This window comes from Trachypithecus francoisi, unplaced genomic scaffold (genome assembly GCF_009764315.1).
Source record: "Trachypithecus francoisi isolate TF-2019V2 unplaced genomic scaffold, Tfra_2.0 Lachesis_group1, whole genome shotgun sequence".
Lineage (NCBI taxonomy): Eukaryota > Metazoa > Chordata > Mammalia > Primates > Cercopithecidae > Trachypithecus > Trachypithecus francoisi.
Window position 1 is genome coordinate 83,122,541 of NW_022681454.1, and position 9,055 is coordinate 83,131,595.

Consider the following 9,055-nt stretch of genomic DNA (forward strand, 5'->3'; position numbering starts at 1 on the left):
TTGGAGCAATGTGCTCGGCTTCCTTTCTGTACCTGGACGTACAACCTCACTGAGCTCACCTCCTGCTACTCTTGCATTCACCTGTGTGGCCCCTGGCCTCCCTGCTGCCCACTGCCCATGCCAGGCCCTTCTCATTTCAGGGCCTTTGCACCTGCTGCTGTTCTCTGTGCTGGCAATGTTTCTGGATCTCTACATGGCTCACTTCCCCATCTCCTCCAGGTCATTGCTCAACTGTTGTCCACTCCTTGAAGCTTTCTTTGACCACCTCTGATTAAAATCGCAACCCCACATGGACATTCCTTGTCTCCCTTCTCTGTATCAATTTCCTCTATAGCTCTTAACATTATATCACAAATCATATACATTTTTTAAACCTATTTCTTTGGTCTACTGTCTGTCTTTTATCCCCACCCTCTTTCAACTGTTACATTTGTGAGGGCAGGTATTTTTGTCTGTTGCATTCAGTGTGGCATCTCTAGGTCCTAGAACAGGGCCTGGCACTGAGCTGGGCTAAGTAAGTATTCACGGCATGACCCAGTGAAATAAAAGTAGTGGGATCACCCAGAAGCTTCATTTCCCAGAGATGTGAGATCCAATCTGGTTGGTAGCCTCCTTTCAGGATTCTGGGCCAATCCATTGCATTTCTATAGAGCAATGGGCTGTTTTTTCATCTGGTTCACGCTGGTTCCACGTGACAACCTCAGGTGGTCATTGGCCCTTCTTCTTTTTGGTATAGATCTTACTTTTTCCAGAGCAATTTGGGTTTACACACAACTTTCTGTATCTCCCTTTCTCTGTTTAAATAGACAAAGAAAAATATACTATGTTAGGGACTAACATCAGATTAATAGAAAAAAAAGACACCTGAATACATCTATGGAGAAATACAAATCCATATTTTATAAACAGATAAATACTTTGGGCCGGGCGCAGTGGCTCACACCTGTAATCCTAGCACTTTGGGAGGCCAAGGCGGGTGAATCACCTGAGGTTAGGAGTTCAAGACCAGCCTGGTCAACATGGCAAAACACCATCTCTACTAAAAAGACAAAAATTAGCCAGGCGTGGTGGCAGGCACCTGTAATCCCAGCTACTTGAGAGGCTGAGGCAGAAGAATCGCTTCAACCTGGGGGCAGGGGTTGCAGTGAACTGAGATCGTACCACTTCACTCCAGCCTGGGCGAAAAAGCGAAACTCCATCTCTAATAATAATAATAATAATAATAATACTTCATAGAAGAGGCAGATTATTCTTATGTCTACAGCAGGAATGGAAATTTCCTCACATTACTGTTAGATAGAGCTGTAGCTCTTTTATTCTGCCTGTAACTTCTATAGATTTCCTCATGTGTCCCTACTGGCTGGGTAGGGCTGGGGAAACTTGATTGAGCTTAACCCTATAACTTTAACTCAGTGCAATAATGAAAATATTCTCATTCAGTAAAATGGGTAGTCTCTCAGGTCTTGCTTTTCCTTTTCTGTTTCTGCCCAACATAGCATCTGGGTAGGGCAGGGAAAGGGGTAGCTTTATCTAGGAGTGACATTCAACGTAATTAACTGATTTGACACAGACACAGACTCATTGGAGTGGATTCTAACAGCTAGCAATTAGCAGCCCTTCCAATGCAGACTGTGACTTTCAGCCCTGGCAAGGTGACCTCACAGTGGTGAAGTGAAGAGGAAGGGCTGTTTGTATTGGAGCTGTGTCCCTTGGCACCACTGGTCTCCTCAACGTTTCTTATCATCCTAGTTGCTGCTTACCCTGCTAGCCTTCGTAGGTGGAGTTGGTGACTGGTGTGGACTGGTCTTTCCTGACTTGGCCAGGGCACAGATGTTCTCCCTGGCTGACTTAACCTCACCCCAGCTCTTGCGGGCATGGCAGGCTTATGGTATAAGTTTAGTCTCTGCCACAGCCTTCATTGGCCCCTCAGCCTGGGTTGCAGGTCACGTTGCTCTTGAAGGGTGAGTGCCATGTCATTTCTCTGGGAAATGACTCAACTCAGCTGCTTCCAGAGGCCCATCGTGAGCACATGTGGGAACTTCTGGGTCCCATCCATACCACGCAGGGACTGAGAATAGCTCAAAAAGCTAAAACTTGACAATTTTGCACTCCTGTCTCTACCCTCATTCCCCTGCTGAATCAGGCTGTGCTGCAGAGTTTATCCATGGCTGCTTTCCAGACAGTTTGTGGGGCAATTCCCTCCAGGAATCCGAATATGAGGCAGAGTGCAAGCCTCCCTGCCCTTGCCAGTACCCTCTATCTGGCCCTCCTGCCCCTGCAGTATCTTTAATCCCTGTAATACCACTCTCCCTGTTCTGCCCGCAAACCACTGGGCTGGAGAATGTGGGTGTTTCACTTCCTCTTCCTGGTGTGGTTTTCACACACTAGAATGATCTGAGAGCTTTTCAAAAATACCATTACCCGTGTCTCACCTTCTCATCCCCCTCCATCCCCCCAGTTCTGATTTAAATGCTCTTGGGGGACCCAGGCCTTGGTAGTTTTAAAACCAAGCACCCCAAGTGATTTCGATGGGCAGCCAGGGTTGAACGTTGCTATTCTGGGGCAGTTGTTCTTAAACATCCCTGCTTATTAAAATCTTCTGGAAGCTTTAAAAAATCCTGATGTCCAGGCTGCACCCCAGGCCAATTAAATCAAAATATCTAGGGAAGTCATTGGTATTTTTAAAGGCTCCCTGGGCTATTCCAATGGCAAATGTGAAAACTAGGGTTGTTCTAAGCCAGTTCTTCTCAAACTTTAATGCATTAATGCATGCAGTCACCTGGGGACCTGGTTAAAACATAGATTCTGATTCAGGAGATCTGTGGTGGAGCTTCAGATTTTGAATTTCTAACAAGTTTTCAGGTAATGACACAGGTGCTGGTCCTTGGACCACATCATTCCTCCCAGGGCGGCATTTGTCCCCCAACTCCCTTAACTGACAGGATTTCAGGAAGAGGAAAACTAGCTTGTGGGTAAATAGAAGTCTTTTAAAAGGATTATACTCATAATATATGGCAACAGACAGCTTCCCAGTGGATGCTGGGTTTATATTCCAAAAGTCACCCACAACTCTTTATTCTTCATGTTTTGGAAGGCTAAAATACTCAAGTTTTTGGACCCTCTCATAGCAAGCATACCACATGAGAAAGTTCCGTGTAGTGAGACATAGCCAGAAGTGCCTGGGGAGGGCTTCCTTTCCCAAATACAAAGCCCGTATCTTAATAGAAGGAAAACAGTGTTTGTGTCTTCCTGCTTGGAATATGGCTTTGGGACCTGGAAGTAGAGCGCCCATCTGTGACCCTGAGGAAACAGGCATTGAAGATGAAGGCCTGGAGACACGGTTACCAAATAAAATATGAGACAACTGGTAAATATGAATTTCAGATAAACCATGAATAATTTTTTAGTGTAAGTGTTGTGGTCACCCTCCATATTGTCATCAACCCCAGAAATGGATGAACCCCTTACCCCAAATTTGGTTCAAAGATTGGGGTTATTGATGCCATACCCCAAGAGGATGTGAAAAGGTTTATGACTCAAATAATGAGGCTTTCTGAGGAGCACAAGGCAGAAGCAGGTCTGAAAATAGGTTGAGCGAGTGGGGAGGGCAGGCTGCCTTGCGGTTTTATGAAAGGGCTGAGGCCAGTGTGGTTTGAACTTCCAGCTGTCACGGAAGAAGGGAATACTTTGACTTTCTCATCATCTTGACCAGGTGTAGGGCAGAAGGGGCAGGGGCACGCTGGGGCTTGCAAGTTGTCAGCAAATACAGGAAACAAAGTCAGACTCTTTATTGCCATAACTATGTTACAAATATTTTATGGGACATGCTTATACTAATTTTTTTTTCATTTTTTATCTGAAATTCAGGTTTAACTGGATGTCCTGACCTGTGCTTTTATTTGCTAAATCTGGCAGCTCCACCTATGATGTAGAAAAATAGAAGAAGCCTGGTCCCTCCTAGTGTTCTTGAGATGTTGCACTCATTCTGAGTTGCCCACTTCCAGACTTGTTATATGAGACAAGGCATTGGTGGTTTTAAAACCAAGCACCCCAGAAATCAGAGCGCTTTATTTAAGTCTTAAGAAACAGGATTTAAGTCTTATTCCTAAAGTGTTACATTTCTGCTGACTCTTCTGATGGCAGCTAGTGGGCTATCCACTTAGAAATCTTTATCAAGCCCTTAATTATATTGATGACTCTAATAGGAATGGCTATTGTGGATGCCAAGGACGACCAGCATTCAAATGCAGCTTTGCTACTTCCTAGCTTCCTAAGTTCTTCACCAACTTGTGCCTCCTCTTCTGTAAAATGGGCATGATAACCCATATTTCACAGAGTTGTTAGAATTAAGATTGTGTGTGAAATACTTAGAACAGTCTCAGTACTTGATAAGTCTTAGCTAATATGTACTTATTTATTTGAACTAGTTGAATTGCTTGTAGTGAAAATGTTATGGACTGAATATGTCCCCTGTCTCACCCAACCAAATTCATTATGTTGAGATCCTAAGCCCCAATGCAATGGTATTTAAGAGGGGGCCTTTGGGAGGTGATTAGGCTCAGATGAGGTTCTGAGGGTGGAATCTTCATGATGGGATTAATGCCCTGAAAAGAAGAGATGTCAGAGGCCGGGTGCAGTGTCTAACACTGGTAACCCCAGTACTTTGGAAGGCCGAGGAGGGTGGATCAAGAGGTCAAGAGATTGAGACCAACCCTGCCAACGTGGTGAAACCCCATCTCTACTAAATATACAAAAATTAGCTGGGTGTGGTGGCACATGCCTGTAGTTCCAGCTACTCAGGAGGCTGAGGCACGATAATTGCTTGAACCCAGGAGGCGGAGGTTGCAGTGAGCAGAGATCATGCTGCTGCACTCTGGCCTGGCGACAGAGTGAGACTGGCTCAAAAAAAAAAAAAAAAAAAAAAAAAAAGATGCAGGAAGAGAGCTGCACTAGAACGGAACCTTGCTGGCTTGCTGGTGCCTAATCTTGGACTTCCAGCCTCCAGTGTTGTGGGAAATTTCTGTTGTTTAAGCTACCTAGTTTATGGTATTGTGTTAATGGCAGCTCAAGCTGACTAATGCAAAGATATTCTATGTCAATTTTCATGTAAATACCTTAGATATGTTAATAACATTGTTGAATTCCTTGTTTTTCAAGAAAGTATAACTCTCATTGTTAGGGGAGGGTGGGAGCAGATTATGTACCTTATTTCAAAGATGGTCGAAATCTAAGAAATTGAGAACAACCACAACAACAGAATGTGTATATCATTATTTCAGCACTTTTCTAAAAGCAACTCTGAAATTGGGATGTGACTTCTAATAGGCAAGGTCTTAGATTAGATCTGTGGTTTTCAACCCTAGTTGCATACTCAAATCATCTGGGGAGATTTTAGCAAATATTGTTATCTTGATCCTACCCACCCTCAGATGTTCTATTTAATTGGTCTGAGGTGGGGCCTAGGCATGAATCAGACAGACCTAAGGAATAGGTAATTAAATTAATTAATTAATTAATTTGTTTGTTTGCTTGTTTGAGACAGAGTCTCACTCTGTCACCCAGGCTGGAGTGCAGTGGTGCAGTCTTGGCTCACTGCAACCTCTCCTCCTAGGTTCAAGTGATTCTCCTGCCTCAGCCTCCTGAGTAGCTGCGATTAAGGGCACCTGCCACTATGCCCAGCTAGTTTTTGTATTTTTAGTAGAGATGGGGGTTTTGCCATGTTGGCCAGGCTGGTCTCGAACTCCTGACCTCAGGTCATCTTCCTGTGTAGGCCTCCCAAAATGCTGGGATTATAGGCATGAGCCACCATCCCAACAGGAATAGGTAATTTTAAAGTAGATTTAAAAACCCTCGCAGGTGAAGGTAAATGTATAGCCAGGGCCAAAAACATTGGATTAAATACTTTATATAAAATGTTTATTCTGGGTTGAGGCTTCTTGTGAGGTTTTTTAAAAAGTGGATCATAGGGAGAAAGATATCCCCTCAATGCTGATGACTAACAGCTTTTCAATAGGCTATCCCTGGTTAACTTGCAGCCACCAGAATAGCTATGAATCAAAGCTAAGTAGAGCAGAGGGAATACAATGCTATGTAACACAGAGCCAAAAACCTATCAGGGAGCTTATGGCTTCTCCTTACTTGATTTCAATAGTATCAGGACTCTGGAACAAAATACTAGAGGTGCTGAGAAACTGGTGGAATTCTATACTATGAATCTCATCAGGAGGCTATACTATATGCAGAATTCCATGAAACCTTAGCAAAGAGCCAGAGATTCAAGTATTTTAAAAGGAGATTTTTTATTTTGTGGAGTCTGCTGGTTGATTCGAGAAATGACAATCAGGTGAGTATATTTCTGACTAAAGTCAGTGTTATCTGGTCTATTTGTTAATGAAATTGAGCATGTTTCTGCTTAGCTATGTATTTTGCATCTCACCCTTTATGTTCTCATTCATGATGATGAAGTGACCTTTTAGAGACACCAGACACATACATGTATTTGATGGCAGTGTTTACTCTTCACTCTGTTGGACTGTGAATTGTTCGGATATTGTGAAAGTAGATCATGTATTTACATTGCAGGCATTTCCTTTCTCCAGCCCCTGCTATCCCACACTGAACAGCAAAACAAAGAGTGTAACACTTTATCTAGTTTGACCAGTTCCTCCAGGCTTTTTACTTTTCCTTTTTGTTGCAGGTTAATCTTCAATCAGCAGGTCTCCCTGTAAGAAGTGGAACTGTTTTGTGTAACCTGAATTGCATTGAATTCCTTAGTCTGATTCTAAACCAGTTTGGTTCTTACAGTGAGAAATCAACATGGCACTGATGCTGGTCCTTTTTGCCCAGGTAAACTTGATACAGTCTGTTTCAGTATTGGCTGAAAAGACCAAATCATCATTATTTAAATTCATGCCCTGAGATCCTGAAAGCAGAGACTCAAAACTGATAGAAAGCCTTGCCTTTTAAAAATGTGCATGCAAGACTACTCAGAAGGAATTAAGTTCGAGCAAGCTAACAATGGTAAACAAAGCCTCATTTCATTCTTCCCGTAATAATTTGTTTTCTTTTCCTTCCAAGTCTTACCCATTCTAACCCAGCTTTACAGTTCCATGGGTTAAGGAGAGGAGAGATTTCTTTTATTGAAATACACTTTTATTGAAAACTCTTGGTAATACAATGAAACATTAGCAGTGAACACAAAGGCAAAAGTGAATTGAGCGACAAAGAGGCCTTTTGAGCTGAAGGGCTGAAACCGCCTTTGCAGAATATAACTAAGGATTGTTGCGGTGAAAGATGTCTGACCTAACTGACTCCATCTTGCTTCCAACCTCCAAGCTGTCCTTGTTCATTCCTGGGCGTAGGCCGAACTAACTTTGGGAGGAACTTAGTTTATATTTTAAGTTTGAAACAAAAATGCTAACAGCCTTTTCCCAAAACAAACCCTTTCTTGCCTGTGGAATAGACTGCCTTTGTAGGACTAAAGAATTCACCACAAAATTATAAATTATGGTTTATGAGTCACGCAGCTGGATGCTACAAAATTCTGACCCTCCCCAAATTGCTCCTGGGGCTAACATCACTACTGTAAAACCTAAGATCAGTGCTTGAGAGATTTTGTAGACCCTGCACCTGGTGGATCAGCTGGCACCACCCAGATGGATACACTGGCTCATCAGGTCTTGTGGCCCCAACCCAGGAACTGACTCGCCACGAGACAGCTTCTACTCCCTATGATTTCATCCCCAATCCAGCCAACCAACACTCCTGACTCACTGGCCCCCCACCCACCAAATTTTCCTTAAAAACTCTGATCCCCAAATACTCGGGGAGACTGATTTGACTAATAATAAAACTCCTGTTTCCCTACTAGCCAGCTCTGCATGAATAACTTTCTCCATTGCAATTTCCCTGTCTTGATAAATTGGCTCTGTCTAGTCAGTGGGGTAAGGTTGAACCCACTGGTCAATTACAAAGGTATTTTGCCCAGTCCTGAAACAATCTGTGTTATTGGCCTTGAGCTATGGGACGTGTTTGAGTTTATTTTCTGGATGTTTGCGAGGCACAATTAACTCCGGGAGGAGCCATATGTCATTACCCAGGATCCATTCTAGAGGTAATTTAGAGATTTTCTTTCTGTTGTTGTTTTTTTGGAGAATGGAGCTTCACTCTTGTTGCCCAGGCTGGAGTACGATGGCACGATTTCGGCTCACTGCAACCTCCACTTCCCAGGTTCAAGCAATTCTCCTTCCTCAGCATCTCGAGTAACTGGAATTACAGGCACATGCCACCAAGCCCGGCTAATTTTTGTATTTTTAGTAGAGATGGGGTTTTGTCATGTTGGCCATGATGAAACCTCCAGGTTGGATGAAACTCACCTGAGCTCCTGACCTCAGGTGATCTGCCAGCCTCATCCTCCCAAAGTGCTGGGATTACAGGTGTGGGCCACTGGACCCAGCCTCTTTTGGGGTCTTTAGACAGGGTCTTGCCCTGTCACCCAGGCTGGAGTGCAGTGGCATGATTATAACTCACTGTAGCCTACAATTCCTGGACTCAAGGGTATCTCTTACTTCTGTCTCCTAAGTAGTTGGAACTACAGGAACATGCCACCACACTTGGCTAATGTTTTTAAAAATTTTTGTAGAGACGGGGTCTAGTTTTATGGCCTAGGCTGGCCTCAAAACTCCTGGCCTCTAGCAATCCTCCCACCTTGGCCTCCCAGTGCTGGGATTATAGGCTTGAGCCACTGCACCCAGCCCCTAGATAATTTAAGCAAAGCTGTAGTTCCACAGAGCTAGAAGAAAACTCACTGAGGGTTTATAAAGCATGGTGCCAAATATATTTATACTAGTTATTGTTCTGAGGGGAGATTTTATTATTAACAGCTTTGAGCTTTTGTTCACTTTAGAAGGATTCTTTTAAGGTGCTTTTGTTTAAGTTGTTACATGGGAGATGGTCTTGCAGAGAGGCTTCTAAAAACAAATTTCAATTTCAAGGGAAGTGAAATAGCAACATTAACATCAGTGCAGTTTTTTTTTTTGTTTGTTTTTTGAAACCC